Source organism: Tachypleus tridentatus, chromosome 3, assembly GCF_004210375.1.
Source record: "Tachypleus tridentatus isolate NWPU-2018 chromosome 3, ASM421037v1, whole genome shotgun sequence".
NCBI lineage: Eukaryota > Metazoa > Arthropoda > Merostomata > Xiphosura > Limulidae > Tachypleus > Tachypleus tridentatus.
This window is the reverse complement of record NC_134827.1, coordinates 110,471,874-110,488,108: the sequence shown is the minus strand read 5'-3', so window position 1 is coordinate 110,488,108 and position 16,235 is coordinate 110,471,874. Positions and strand designations below refer to the sequence as shown.

At 49.2% G+C, this 16,235-nt stretch overlaps 1 pseudogene; it reads left to right on the top strand.

Moving 5' to 3' along the window:
• The first annotated feature begins 207 nt into the window (after nucleotides 1–207).
• Nucleotides 208–16,235, top strand: part of LOC143245968 (voltage-dependent calcium channel type A subunit alpha-1-like) — a 40,259-nt pseudogene continuing 24,231 nt past the window's right edge.

Genomic DNA, 16,235 nt, shown 5'->3' with positions numbered 1-16,235 from the left:
GTTGTAAGAACAACAAATATCTTGATCTTTGAACAAATGTTTAATAAAGAAAACGATATACCTGTTATACATGTAACTTTGAACTTTATCAACGCACGTTTAGCTTCCTGCTGCACTGTGCATTATTGAGCCTCATCTTATTATTATTGCTTTTATTATTACTAGCGCCCCTCTTTGTAACAGATTTTTTTTTCCCACCAGGAGAACACAGAGCCATATTTTCTAGGTATTTTCTGCGTAGAAAGTCTATTGAAGATTCTAGCGTTAGGGTTTATACTACACAAAGGATCATATCTTCGTAATATTTGGAACATCATGGACTTTATTGTTGTCGTCACAGGGTAAGTGTAGATATTTGTTTACAACATACGTTTTATTTTAATTTAAAAATCATTACTCTGGTAAACTTTTCACATGTGCACGAAGCACTTTTGTTTGTTTTTAGTATTCAACGTACACTCACATTTGTAAATACGTTTGGACAGTACGAGACAGATGGCGCTAGTTGTACATCCTATTTTCCAATATGGCTGATGTTACGAGAAGGAAAAGACATAAGTTTCCCTATGGTATATAAAGCTTGAAAAGAAGACTGTGTATACGAGTTGACTACTGATTCATTTAATTTCCAAACTAAGCCACAGGGATCCAAACAATCAGTTTCTTCCAAATCCAGCAACAACCGACTGAAATGCCTGAGTTAACTGAGGTGCATCAGCAGGAGATATGTTGAGTTACGTGCAGCGTGTGTGCATTAGAAGTTTGTTAGGCAATGCGCCGATATGTGTGTATTTGAAGTTTGTTAAGTGTACGTGCATATGTGTGTATTAGAAGTTTGTTATCGCGTGCATATGCGCGTATTAGAAGTTTGTTACGTATATGTGTGTAATAGACGTTTGTTACATATGTGTGTGCATTAGAAGTTTGTAAGCTGCAAACGCGCATAACGCGCAGCATCAGAGTCTGGTAAGTGCGCGTGTTATTACATGTGCATTGCAGAAGTTTGTTACGCGCATTACGTGCATAGGTGTGCATTAGTTGTCTGTTTAAGCATACGCGCATTACGTGCAGTATTCAGAAGTCTGTTCATTGCACCAACGCGCATATACGCGCATTTCAGAGTCCATTACGCAACGCAGCATACGCGCGATTAGCGAGTCTGTTGGCTGCAACGCATTACGCGCGTGTATCAGTCGGCTGGTTCGCAACGCGCATACGTGCGCGCATCGAGAAGTCTGTTACAACGCATACGCGCAGCATTAGAAGTCTGTTTGGCTGCAACGCAGCATGCAGGTGCGGCATTAGAGTCTGTCATTCAACGCGCATGCGGCGCGCATCAGGAAGTCCATTACGCACGCGCATTACGCGCGTGCGACCCAGAGTCCGTTACGCGTAACGCGCATTACGTGCGGCGAGCATCTCATCGTCTGTTACGCGACGCATTACGCGCGCGTAATCAGAAGTCTGTTTGCTGGCAACGACGCATTACGTGCGCGGCATCAGAAGTCCCTGTCATGCGGCAACGCGGCATATGCGCGTACAGGTTTACGCAACGCGCACGCGCATTACGTGCGTAATCAGAGAGTCCATCACGCGCAACGCATTACGTGCGCACCAGACCATTCAGAGTCCGCAATATCGATGTCGCAACGCGCATACGTGCGCGCAGTCCAGTGAGGCCCCATACGCAACGCGCATTACGTGCGCGTATCAGAAGTCCATAGGCTGCAACGCGCATTACGTGCGCCGCATCAGGAGTTTGTTCATGCAACGCGCATTACGCGCGCGGCATTGAGTCTGTCATTACGCAACGCGCATGCATGCGCATCAGAGCTGTCAATGTACGCAACGCGCATACGCGCGGCATCAGAGTCTGTCAGCAACGCGCGACACGCGCGCATCAGGAGTCTGGCCACGGCACGCGCATACGCGCGGCATCAGAAGTCTGTCAGCATGCAACGCAGCGACATGCGCGCATCAGAGGTCTGTCGGCTACGCAACGCGCAATACGCGCGCATCAGGAAGTTCATTGGCGTGCAACGCATTGCGCGCGCGTGCATCAGAAGTCCATTGGCTGCAACGCGCATATACGCGCATTAGAAGTACGCTAACGCGCATGCGGCATGCGCTCTGTTTATCCTGGCAACGGCAGCACGCGCGCGGCATCAGCAGTCTGTCAAGTTAACGCGCACGTGCGCGCGCATCAGGAAGTCTGGTTACGCAACGCATATTGCGCGCGCGCATCAGGAATTGTTACGCAACGCGCATACGTGCGCGCAGTATCAGGTCTGTCAACGCAACGCGCATTACGGCGTCGCATTCAGAGTCTGTCACGCAACGCGGCATGCGTGCGTATCAGAGTCTTTGTCATGCAACGCGCATACGCGCGGCATCAGAAGTTCGTTACGCAACGCGCATGTACGCGGCGCATAGACTGTCCATTGACGCGCCCGCATATTGACGTGCGCGCATATCAGGCAAAGTCTGTTATACGCAACGCGCATGCGCGTATCAGGAAGTCGGCTTTCAGCACCGTCCACATACGTGCGTATTCAGAGTCTGTTATGTAACGTGCATATTACGCGCGCATTCAGAAGTCTGTCAGTGCACGCAGACGCAACGCGGTATTAGGAAGTTTGTTGCACGCAACGTGCATTACGGCATTCAAGTCTGTTAAGCGCAACGCGCATTACGTGCGGCATATAGAGTCTGTTACGCACGCGCATCCCCGTTGAAGTTTGTCACATGTATGCGCGCGCACTGCATTACGTGCGCGCATGCATTCAGCAGTTCTGTTAAGGCAACGCGCATTACGTGCAGCAAGCATCAGAAGTTTTCATTCACCGTTATGCCGCGCATATGCGCATCAGAGTCTGTTAGGGCGCAACGCGCATAGCGTGCATTAGAGCCGCGTTACGCAACGCGCATACGTGCGCGCGTATCGAGAAGTTCACTAACGCGCATTGTAGTGCGCGCATTAGAAGTCTGTTAGCGCAACGCGCATTGGCGCGCGCAGACCAGAGTCTGGTTACGCTGCACGCATACGCGCATTAGAGGTCTGTTCAGGGCGCAACGCCGCATAGCTGCAACGCGGCAGGAGTCTGTTCAGGCGCAACGCGCATACGCGCGCGGCATCAGAGTCTGGTTACGCAACGCGCACTACGCGCAGACCTCAGAGTCTGTCACGCGCAACGCGCATTACGCGCGTATCAGAAGTGCGTTAGGCGCAACGCGTACGTGCGCGTATCATCATTGTTTACGCAACGCGCAACGCACATACGTGCGCATCAGAAGTCTGCCTTACGCAACGCGATTACGTGCACATCAGAAGTCTGGTTACGCAACGCGCATTACGTGCGCAGCATCAGAAGTCCATTAGGGCGCAACGCGCGCATTACGCGTGCGCATCAGAAGTCTGTTACGCGCAACGCAACACCGGCGAAGCATCCAGTCTGCAGGCAACGCGCATTACGTGCGCAAGTATTCAGAGTCTGATTACGCAACGCGCATATCAGACCAGATCTCTGTTTGGCTGCAACGCGCATTATTACGCGCGTATCAGAACGTCCATTACATGCAACGCGCATTACGCAGCGCAGAGACCGCGAGTCTGTTTGGCGCAACGCGCATTGCGCGCGGCATAGACAGTCAGTCTGTTAACGCGCATCACTGCGCGCGCATCAGAGTCTGTTCAGGGCGCACGCGCATTACGTGCGCGTATCAGAAGTCCATTACGCGCAACGCGCATTACGCGCGCATCAATAGAAATCCATTGAGCTGCAACGCGCATTACGTGCGCAGCATCAGAGTCTGTCACGCAACGCATTACGCGCATGCGTGCGTTATCAGAATTTGCGGCAAGGGCGCAACGCGCATTGCACGTGCGCATATCAGGAATGTCTGTTAGGCGCAACGCGCATACGTGCGCGGCATCAGGGTCTGTTTACGCAACGCGCAGCATTGCGCAATCCCCGCATCACGTTAACGCGCATCACGCGCGGCATCATGCAGCGGTCTGGTTCAGGGCGCAACGCGCATTACGCGCGCGTATCAGAGTCTGTTCACGCAACGCGCATTACGCGCGCATCAGAGGCCCATTCACGCAACGCGCATTACGCGCGTGCATCATCTGTCCGGTTACGGCAACGCACGCGTATGCGCAGGCATATCAGAAGTCCTGTTGGAGGGCGCGAACGCATTACGCGCGCGCATCAGAGTCAGGCCCATTGGCGCAACGCGCATTACGCGCGCATCAGAGTTCCATGTTCAGGCGCAACGCGCATACGTGCGCGTATCAGAGTCCGTTACGCAACGCGCATACGCGCGCATCAGAAGTCTGTCAGCAACGCGCATTACCGCGCGCATCCCAGAGTCCGTCAGGCGCAACGCATTACGCGCGCATCAGAAGCATCCATCAGGCGCAACGCGCATTACGTGCGCATCAGAAACTGTCAGGCGCAACGCGCATTACGCGTGCAACCATACAAGTCTGTCACGCAACGCGCATTACGCGCAGCATCGAGTCAGATTCAGGGCGCAACGCGCATTACGCGCGCGCATCAGGAGTCTGGTCATGCGCAACGCGTCCATGCGGCATCGCTATCAGAGTCTGTTACGCAACGCGCATTACGTGCGCATCAGAGTCTGTTCACGCAACGCATTACGCGCGCATTAGAAGTCTGTTTAGGGCGCAACGCGCATTACGCGGCATCAGAAGTCACGCAACGCATTTCAGGCGCAACGCGCATACGCGCGCGCGCATCAGAATCCGTCATTGCAACGCGTACGCGCGTGCGCATCAGAGTCCACAGGCGCAACGCGCATAGCTGCGCATCAGGAATCCATCGACGCAACGCGCATACGCGCGCGCATTCATCTGTCCATTGGCCGCGAACGCAAGCATTACGCGCGTATTCAGAGTCTGTTGGCTTTCGCAACGCGCATTACGCGCGTGCGCGGCCAGTCTGTCAGTGCAACGCATACGCGCGCAGCATCAGAAGTCCGTTTCAGGCAACGCGCATAATGTAAGGCAGCATCAGAAGTCTGTCAGCGCAACGCGCATTGCGCGTGCGTCATCAGAGTCCATGTTGCGCATAACGCGCGACACCAGATCTGTTTCCAACGCAACGCGCATTACGCGCAGAACCAGAAGTCAATTACGCACGCGCATACCCAGAGTACATTACGCAACGCGCATTACGCGCATTAATCGAGAAGTCTGTCACATGCAACGCGCATTACGTGCGCGCATCAGAGTCTGTTACGCAACGCGGCATTACGCGCGTAGTCAGAGTCTGTCGCATTCAGGCGCAACGCGCATTACGCGCGCGCATCAGGAGAGTCGCATCAACGCAACGCGCGCATCATCCAGAGCTCACAACGCGCATTACGCGTGCATTACGCAACGCGCATTACGTGCGCGCGCATCAGAAGTCTGTCACGCAACGCGCATTACGCGCGCATCAGAGTCCATTACGGCAACGCGCATTACGCGCATTAGAATGTCCATTAGCAACGCATTACGCGCGGCACGAGTCCATCACGCAACGCGCATTACGCGCGCGCATCAGGAGTCATGTTTCGCAACGCGCATTACGCGCACGCGCATCAGGAAGTGCGTGCATTGCGCAACGCGCATTACGCGCGCGCATTCAGAGTCCATCGGCTGCAACGCGCATTACGCGCGGTATCAGAGTCCATGTCACGCAACGCGCATTACGCGCGCGCATCAGAGTCTGTTCACGCAACGCATTGCCGCGCGCAAGGCAGGAGTCTGTCACGCAACGCAGCATTACGTGCGCAATCAGAGTCCGTTCACTGCAACGCGCATTACGCGCGCGCATCAGAGTGCGTTTGGCTTACGCGCACACGTGCGCACATCAGAGTCCGATTACGCAACGCGCATTACTGCGGCATCAGAAACGCGTGTTGCGCAACGCGCATTACGCGCGGCATCAGAAGTCCATTAACGCAATTAGCATACGCGCATCAGAAGCCTTGTCACGCAACGCGCATTACGCGCGGCATCAGGAGTCTGTCACGCAACGCATTACGTGCGCGCATCAGAAGCCTCCGCCGCAACGCGCATTACGTGCGCGCATCAGGTCTGTTAAACGCAACGCAGCATTACGTCCGCGCATCAGAAGCCCCCGCAACGCGCATACGTGCGCATCAGAAGTCTGTTACGCAACGCGCATTACGCGCGTGCATCAGAACCATTACGCAACGCATTACGCGCGCATCAGAAGTCTGGTCATGCAACGCGCATGCGTGCGCATCAGGAAGCCCCGCTGCAACGCATACGTGCGCATCAGGAGTCTGCGCTGGCATGCAACGCATACGCGCGTATCAGAGTCTGTTCAGGCGCAACGCGCATACGTGCGCATCAGAAATCCATTGCTGCAACGCATTACGTGCGCGCATCAGAAGTCTGTTCGGCTGCAACGCGCATTACGCGCGCACCAGAAGCCCGTTTGCCGCAACGCATTACGCGCGCATCAGAGTCTGCATCGCAACGCATTACTGCGCGCATCAGAAGTCTGTTACGCAACGCGCATTACGCGCGCGCATCAGAAGTCTGTTAAGCAACGCACGCATACTGCGGCAAGCACCAGAACTGTTACGCAACGCGCATTACGCGCGCGCATCGAACCCTGATTACGCAACGCGCATTACGCGCGCGCATCAGAGTCCATCACGCAACGCGCATTACGCGTGCGCGCATCAGAATCCGCATTACGCGCAACGCGCGCGCGCATCAGAGCCAGCAATTAACGCAACGCGCATACGCGCGCGCGCATCAGAGTCCAACGCGCATTACGCAACGCGCATTACGCGCGCGCATCAGGAGTCCGTTACGCAACGCGCATTACGCGCGTTGGCCGAAGTCCATCATCCACTGGCTACACGCAACGCATTACGCGCATCAGAAGTCTGTACGCAACGCGCATTACGCAGCGCGTTAGAGTCCATCATTAACGCGCATTACGCGCGGCACTCAGGCCTACGCAACGCGCATTACGCGCGCATCTCAGAGTCCATCAGGCGCAACGCGCATACGTGCGCGATCCAGAGTCCATTTGCGCGCAACGCGCATTACGCGCGCATCAGAGTCCGAGTTACGCGCAACGCGCATACGTGCGGCATCAGAGTCCATCAGGCGCAACGCGCATTACGCGCGCGCATCAGGAGTCTGTTTGCACGCAACGCGCATTACCGCGCGGCATCAGCAAGTCCGTTTACGGCGCAACGCGCATACGTGCGCGCATTAGAAGTCATTGTCGGCTAGAACGCGCATTGCGGCATGCGCGCATTACGCAGTCCGGTCCGTTTGTCCATTGGCTACGCGCGCATTACGTGCGCATTAGGCATCAGAAGTCCATTTACTGCAACGCGCATTACGTGCGCATCAGAGTCCTGTTAGGCGCAACGCGCATTACGTGCATCAGAAGTCCATTAGGCGCAACGCATACGTGCGTTACCAGAGTCCCATTGGCGCAACGCGCATTACGCGCATACATCAGAAGTCTGTTCAGGCGCAACGCGCATACGTGTGCGGCATCAGAGTCCGTTCAGGGCGCACGCGCATTACGCGCGCATCAGAGTCCGTCAGGCGCAACGCGCATTGCGCGCGGCATCAGAGTCTTGTTACGCGCAACGCATTACGCGCGCGCATCAGAGTCTGTCACGCAACGCGCATTACGCGCGCGTCATCAGAAGCCCATTATGCAACGCGCATACGTGTCGCGCAACGCATCAGGAAATCTATCTGCCGCAACGCGCATTACGTGCGCAGCATCAGAGTCTGTTACGCAACGCGCATGCGTGCGCAGCATCAGAGTCTGTCAACGCAACGCGCATTGCGGCGCAGCACCAGGAGTCCGTCATTAAGTGCAACGCGCATTACGTGCGCGCATCAGAACCTGGTTAAGCGCAACGCGCATTATGCGTAGCGCATCAGAAGTCTGTCACGCGCAACGCGCATACGCGCGCGGCATCAGAAGTCGTTTGGCTGCAACGCATTACGCAGCGCATCAGGCCGTCTGTCACGCAACGCAAGCATTACGTGCGGCATCAGAAGCCCTTTACGCAACGCGCATTACGCGTGCATCAGAAGTCTGTTACAACGCAACGCATTACGCGCGTATCAGAGTCCATCAGTTCATTACAACGCGCATTACGCGCGGCATCCAGAGTCTGTCTTTGGCAACGCGCATTATGCGCGTTCGGCAGCGAGTCCAGTTACGCAACGCGCATACGCGCATCAGAGTCTGCCGGCACGCAACGCGCATTACGTACGCGCATCAGGATGTCTGTTTGGCGGCAACGCGCATACGTGCAAGTGCGCATCCGGTCGGCATCGATATCTCAGGCGCAACGCGCATACGCGCGTTTCAGAGTCTGTTACGCTAACGCGCATTACGCGCGCAGCATCAGAGTCCATCAGGGCGCAACGCGCATTGCGCGTGCAACGCATCAGAAGTCCATTACGCAACGCGCATTACGCGTGCAGCATCAGAGTCTGTTCAGGCGCAACGCGCATACGTGCGTCAGAGTCTGTCAGGCAACGCGCATTACGCGCGCATCAGAGTCTGGTCGTCTGGCATGCAACGCGCATACGTACGCGCATCAGAGTCTGTTTGGCTGCAACGCATTACGCGTTATCAGAGTCTGTTTAGGCGCAACGCGCATACGTGCGCGGCATCAGAGTCCGTTTCAGCGCAACGCGCATACGCGCGCGTATCAGAAGTCTGTCACGCGCAACGCGCATTACGCGCATCAGAGTCCATTGGCGCAACGCGCATACGCGCGCGCATCAGAAGTCTGTTTAGGCGCAACGCGCATTACGCGCGTCATCAGAGTCTGTTCGGCGCAACGCGCATACGTGCGTGCATCAGAGTCTGTTTGGCGCAACGCGCATTACGTGCGCGCATCAGAGTCCATTACAACGCGCATTACGTGCGCATCAGAGTCCATTCACGCAACGCGCATACGCGCGCGTATTCAGAGTCTGTTTACGCAACGCGCATACGCGCGCGCATCAGAGTCTGTCACGCAACGCGCATACGCGTATCAGAGTCTGTCATTGCAACGCGCATACGCGCGCATCAGAGTCTGTCATGCAACGCATTACGTGCGTACAGAAGCCCGTTCACGCAACGCGCATTACGCGCGCATCAGAGTCTGTTACGGCAACGCGCATACGTGCGCATCAGAGTCTGTCCACGCAACGCGCATTACGCGCGCATCAGAGTCTGTTTACGCAACGCGCATACGTGCGGCATCAGAAGTCCTGCTCACGCAACGCGCATTACGCGCGCATCAGGAGTCTGTCACGCAACGCGCATTACGCGCGCATCAGGAAGTCCATCAGGCGCAACGCGCATTACGTGCGCGCATCAGAGTCTGGTCACGCAACGCGCATTACGCGCGCGCATTGCGCGAAGTCTGTCCATTGGCGCAACGCGCATTACGTGCGCGCATCAGGAGTCTGTTACGCGCAACGCGCATTACGTGCGCGCATCAGAAGTCCCACGCAACGCAGCATGCGCGCATTACCAGAAGTCATCTGTTTGGCGCAACGCGCATACATGCGCGCATCAGATATCCATCACGCAACGCGCATTACGCAAGCGCATCAGAAGTCTGTTGCATGCAACGCGCATTACGCGCGCGCATCAGAGTCCATTTGCGGCAACGCGCATACGCGCAGAGAGTCTGTTCAGGCGCAACGCGCATTACGCGCGCGCATCAGAGTCTGTCACGCAACGCGCATTACGCGCGCGCATCAGGAGTCTGTCAGCTGCGCAACGCATACGTGCGCATCATGAAGTCTGTTCAGCGCAACGCGCATTACGCGCGCATCAGAGTCTGTTCAGGCGCAACGCGCATTACGCGCGTATCAGAGTCATGTTAACGCAACGCGCATACGTGCGCAGACCAGAAGTCTGTTACGCAACGCATACGCATACGTGCGCAAGGCAGTCCAGAGTCTGTTCACGCAACGCGCATTACGCGCGCATTCAGAGTCCATTCACGCAACGCGCATTACGCGCGCATCAGAAGCAACGCACGCATTACGCGAGTATCCATTAACGCATCGCGTCCATCAGAGTCTGTTACGCAACGCGCATACGCGCGGCAGAGAAGTCCATTACGCAACGCATTACGCGCGCGCATCAGGAGTCTGTTTACGCAACGCGCATTACGTGCAGCATCAGAGTCTGTTCGGCTGCAACGCGCATATGCGTGCGCGCATCAGAAGTCTGGTTACGCAACGCGCATTACGCGCGCATCAGGAGTCTGTTTGACGCAACGCGCATACGTGCGCGCATCAGAAGCCCTGTTTCACGCAACGCGCATACGCGCGCATCAGAGTCTGTTACGCAACGCGCATTACGCGCATCAGAGTCTGTCTGGCGCAACGCGCATACGTGCGCGTCAGGAGTCTGTTACGGCAACGCGCATACGTGCGCATCAGAGTCTGTTCACGCGCAACGCGCATACGCGCGCATCAGAAGCCTGTCCGCCGCAACGCGCATATACGTGCGTATTCAGAAGCCTGTTCAGCGCAACGCATACGCGCGTGCATTAGAAGTCTGTTAGGCGCAACGCGCATACGTGCGCGTATTAGAAGCCTGTTAAGGCACGCATACGTGCGTATATTAGAAGTTTGTTAATGCAACGCATATGTGTGTATTAGAAGTTTGTTTAAGTGTAATGTGTATGTGTGTGTGTATTAGAAGTTTGTTAATTGTACATGTATATGTGTGTATCAGAAGTACTTCAGATCAAAGACGGATGTCTCTTTCGGACTGTGGAAGTTTGGAAAACGTGTACATTAATATACCTCGTTACCAGATATCTCCAGATTTGTTCATTGTAGATAGTAATTTTGAACTCATAGTTCAAAAGTTCAAGTGGCTTAGCGGTCAAAGTCCCGGACATGAGATTATTCCCGTTATGACAAAATAAAATGAATAAAACACCCACACCCTACACTTTGTGCTTAGTACAAGAGTGAGTCTAATATTACTATTTCATTGGTGTAACCCGATAGATGGCACTATATACCTTTCTTCTAGCCTATCAGATAGCCCTCGATCTGACAAGCGTGTAATTCAACACACACACACACACAGTTGTGCATCAAAGTCAAATTACATTTCTTGACACTAATTCATAACCAAAATGACAAATTTCTGGATGATGTATTTAATAATAAAAAAACCGTCGCAGGTATATTATATATAAATTAGAAAACATTTCATTCCGTAACTAGTACACATTATTTGTTTCAGAAACAACTACTCCCAGTGGCTCAGCTGGAAATCTGGAGGCTTGAAAAGCTACAAATCTGGTTTTGATACCTGTGTGAGCACAGGATGGAGAACCAATAAAAAACTAGGAGACGTCACGACTTTCCTTCCCAAAATCTTTGTTATCTTAAGAATAAAAATACACAATGAGCTATCAAGACTGTGCCCACAGCAGGTATCGAAGCCAGATTTTAGTGGTGTGAACTGTTCTAGTGAATGTTTAAAACAATAAAAAGCTATACTATTGTTATCTATTCCAAGGGAATAAATATTCCCGGTCCAACAAAATATAATTGACCAAACATATTATTTTATCACCTACATTATCTTGTCGTATTTACTTAGAACATGAATAAGATGTATCTACGGACAGCATTAGAGATAACAGTTATGTTGTTTAGTATTTATAGATCACAAAACTGTTTTCTGGACTTCCAGTTTTGTTTATAGGCTTAAATGCCCTTCATTTTATTCTATCACCACTGGTGGCTGGAAAATTGCATACAAGAACTTGCAAATTCGACACGAGGTCACCTTCACGTGGTACGTGATGCCTAGGTCGGACAGCGGGATGATTACAGCTCAAAAATCCAAGGTTTAACTCCCGCCTACGAAACGGCACGTGGCTTTTTTCTAAAACTAAACAGACAATTTCGCGCCAAAATAATGTAATGGACCTATAATAAAATATCATTTTAAAGATCGAAAGTTAACTGAACAATCGAATTTAGCAGAAATTGATTAAATAAATCAGTTCTTCCGTCAGTTCATTGTCCTGCCAATGAGCAATGACACTGAACCGTTCTGGGAGATATTAATGTATTAACGAAGGAGACAATTTTTGCCTTTGAAAAACAAAATCTAAATATTTTATAATTTAAAAACATCGTGCCTTGAAACAGCTTTTAATAGTAGTCACGAGCATCATGCGTGGTATTTCTTAAGTATCAATACGCGTCTCTTTCGTTTCCTTATTATAATAGCTAAATCCCGCGTAATAACAACAGTAATAGAGAAAACATCTCAAGATGATGCCAATAGGAAATTCTGTTTCTTTACTTCCTATAGTAAATAATGTAACATACTCGTCATGCGTTTCCTCAAAATATGTTTATATATCCTTTGCTTTCAGAACTGTTTCTAGGCTGCAATATACAACGCTAACATTTTCAATACTGACACGTGTCTAACTTCCCAATGCACAAACGTGTTATTAGAAAATCGAAATCAGAATACTCAGGCGGAGATAAGTGCACTGCTGTGGCGTGAATGTATATTATCTGTTATAACTATTCTTTTTAATAGGAAGTGCGTGTTTTATCTTCTGTTTGTTTGAGTGCAAAATCCACGGAAAATATTCACAGTCTGATTTGTATAGAAATTAATTGTAGCCTAATCTCTCTATATATAGTTGAGCGCTGTATGGACACACACACAATCCTCCAGACATATTTGCATGCATGGAGACCGGTAATGGACTTTAAACGAACACCGTCGTTTCGCTTTCTTTTCTAACTATATTTTGCCATTATATCTTCAAAATTAATTCAAAACAATGCTGCCATCTATCGTCTATTGTTGAACTTAAAAAAATGTTGTGCAGAGCCCTCTAGTGGTTGGACAGCAAACTTAAAGGCTTGTGATGGTAAAACTCCAGGTTTTAATACCACTATTGAGCACAGCATAAATAATCCATTAAAAACAAACAAATAGAAACAAGAAAACAAATTAGAATAGGAGGTGTAAAAATCTATTAATGCTAATGAACTAAAAACATACTGAATTGGAGTTGTTTCTAATTTCAGTGAAACTATCACTTCCGTGATGACGAGAAAACTCACTTGTAGAAAAAAATTATATATGTAAAACAGTTGGTATAGAAAAGAGTATAGAGAGGAGCGAACAACGTTTGGACCTTCTTCGGTCATCGTCAGGTTCACAAAAAAGGTCAAAACGTTGTTCGCTCCTCTACATAATGCTTTCTCTATCCATACCAGCCGTGTTTTACATATATAAAAGCTATCACTGTCGGAAGAGTTTTGATAAAGGCTTTACTCTTAGTTCTACCATCTCCTGCACTTCTAAGAATCTCAGACGTAGACGTAGATGTAAACCATGGTTCACATTTCACTCTTTTTCTTACAGATTCATTACTTCCTACGCATCCGATAAGTTAGAAGTAGATTTGAGAACACTGAGAGCTATAAGGGTGCTACGACCTCTGAAGCTTGTATCTGGTATACCAAGTGAGTGAATTGCATTCGAAGAAAACTAATAAATAAATAAATAGGTTTTCGTTTCGTTTTTTGTTGTATCTGAGCTAACACTAAACTTCAATTGGATTAAGTAATTACCTGTATTTATAACTCCAAAACACAAAACAAACAAAACATTTATAGCCTGAAGAAATTAGGATGACAGATCTTTCTAAAGCACTTACGATATTTATCCAGTTTCTTGTTTTTTTTATTTATTTCTGACTGATTTTTCTTAATATGCCAAAGTGTTGGTATCGCATGTTAAAAATAGTTGTTAGTTATAGCTAACCTATCTTTTATTTTTAGCATCAATTTAAACAGTTTGATGAGAGAAATTATAGAAAATCAAAACATTGGAATGAAAGTTCCAAATTGCTGGCACTAAGAATAATATGGGACATTTTCACTTTCTTGTCGACTTCTCATTATGAATTTGATACGAAGACAATTGAAGCTCATGTAGATGGCGCTGGAGTTAAGTTTGTTTTTGTTTTTTGAATTTCGCACAAAGCTACTCGCGGGCTATCTGTGCCAGCCGTCCCTAGTTTAGTAGTAAGACTAGAGGGAAGGCAGCTAGTCATCACCACCCACTGCCAACTCTTGGGCTATTCTTTTACCAACGAATAGTGGGATTGACCGTTACGTTATAACACCCCCACGGCTTAAAGGGCGAGCATGTTTGGCGCGACGGGGATTCGAACCCGCGACCCTTAGATTACGAGTCGCACGCCTTAACACGCTTGGCCATGCCGGGTCAAAAGACATGAGCTATCTGCTGAGCCCACCGAGGGGAATCGAACCCCTGATTTTAGCGTTGTAAATGCGGATGCATACCGCTGTACTAACGGGGGGCTGGAGTTAAGAGAAACTAGTTTAATTTTGAAAAACGTGTAAAAACTAATAATTAAATAAACCGAAGATTTCTAGTGGATTGATAAACAAACCACTACATTATCAGGTGGGTAAATACGTTGATCGTAGCAAAAACGTTTGACTTTTAACGTGGGTTTTCAAATCCCTCAACTGAATATGTTCGCCCTTTCAGCCGTGGCAGCACTATAATATGATGACTAATTCCGGTATTACTGGTAAAAGAGAACCCCAAGAGTTGGCGGAGGGTGGTATTGACTGGCTCCATCCCTATAGTCTACCACTTCCAAATTATGAACTAGTACAGGTAGCCCTCGTGGAGTTTTGCACTAAATTCAACAAATCAACAAAGATAGGTATGAAAATGGCGTCTCGTAGGGGCTGTGTTTCAGGCATTTCAAACGTTTGATCAAAAACGCAGACATTCAAACTGTCTGCACTTCAACCACCGGACTTCAACATTTCTATTAATACTTCAAGTTTAGTGAAGCCGGCTGACCAGGTCAGTTTTATGCGAGCCAAAATCATGAAAGGTAAGAGTACTAAAATGTGACGTCACAATAGCACTAAAATGTGACGTCACAATTACCACGGGAAACCCGCAGCTAATCCCAGACTACTTTTTTTAGTTTGTTTGGAACACCAGTTGTGACCGTTACAAAATACGGACTGTGGATCTTTAAATATCAAGTTTGAGTGTTTGTCAGTCACATTGTTATTGGTGTTATAGAATGAGCCGTTCATCAAATTATATTGAGTTTTATAAGAGGAGCAGAGTCCCTTTCCTGGGGAGGGAGAGAAGTAATATGGGAGTCTGGTTCCTATTTATTGTTTACTCTTTATTTCAACTGATAACTCCAGGACGTCCAATGTAGAAAAAAATCTTTTCTAGTAACTCTTATTTGTTATGAATTTGGCAGCTAGGTTTAAAACGTTGTGTGATTCAATATCTTGAACTAAGTGTTTTCACTCTAGGGTTTATAAGTGCCATTGTAGACTTTAGCTGTCTATAAAAATATTTAGCTATAAAGATCGGGCGTGGGTGCTGGGTTGACGTGCCAAACTGTGAATCCGTGGTTCGCGTCGCCTTACAACAAAATCATACCCCACATTTTGTAGCCGTGGGTGTGTTATAAGAGTGCTGGTCAGCTGCCTTCCCTCTGGTCTATCGGTTCGAAATTGGAGTTGTCACTCTCACCTAACCATTGTGTAACTTTGCTCGAATATCCGAATCATGCCAACAAGTAGAGTAAACACAGATAAAAATAAATAAATAACTTAAGGTTGCGTCGGTTATAAATATATTTCTAAGAAAACTAGTTATTAATTTGTACACTGGTGTCTGTCTCTTCCAGGTCTTCAGGTGGTCTTAAAATCTATTATAAAGGCAATGGCGCCACTTCTTCAAATCGGTCTTTGGTACTGTTTGCTATCGTCATTTTTGCTATTATTGGCCTTGAGTTTTATAATGGCGTCTTTCATAAAACATGCTACAGTTTAGAAGAGAATGGTAAGTGAAATAACTAGTCTTAGACTGCACTTATGTACGATTTTGTTTGCCAAATGTACTGTAAGACAGAATAAGAAAGAATCAAAACATGTGCGAACCTTCAATAAAGAATTCGTGTCTGATTATTGTGAGCGAGGGTAAATCAATATGTTGTGGTTTAAGTTTTGGCAGACTTTCAGTGGTTAATTAACGTTTTCATAGAACAAAACGTTGTTTCATTTTCAACGAGTTACGATCTCAAAATGTTTGTATAAGGTACATAATACCTCTGATATTTTG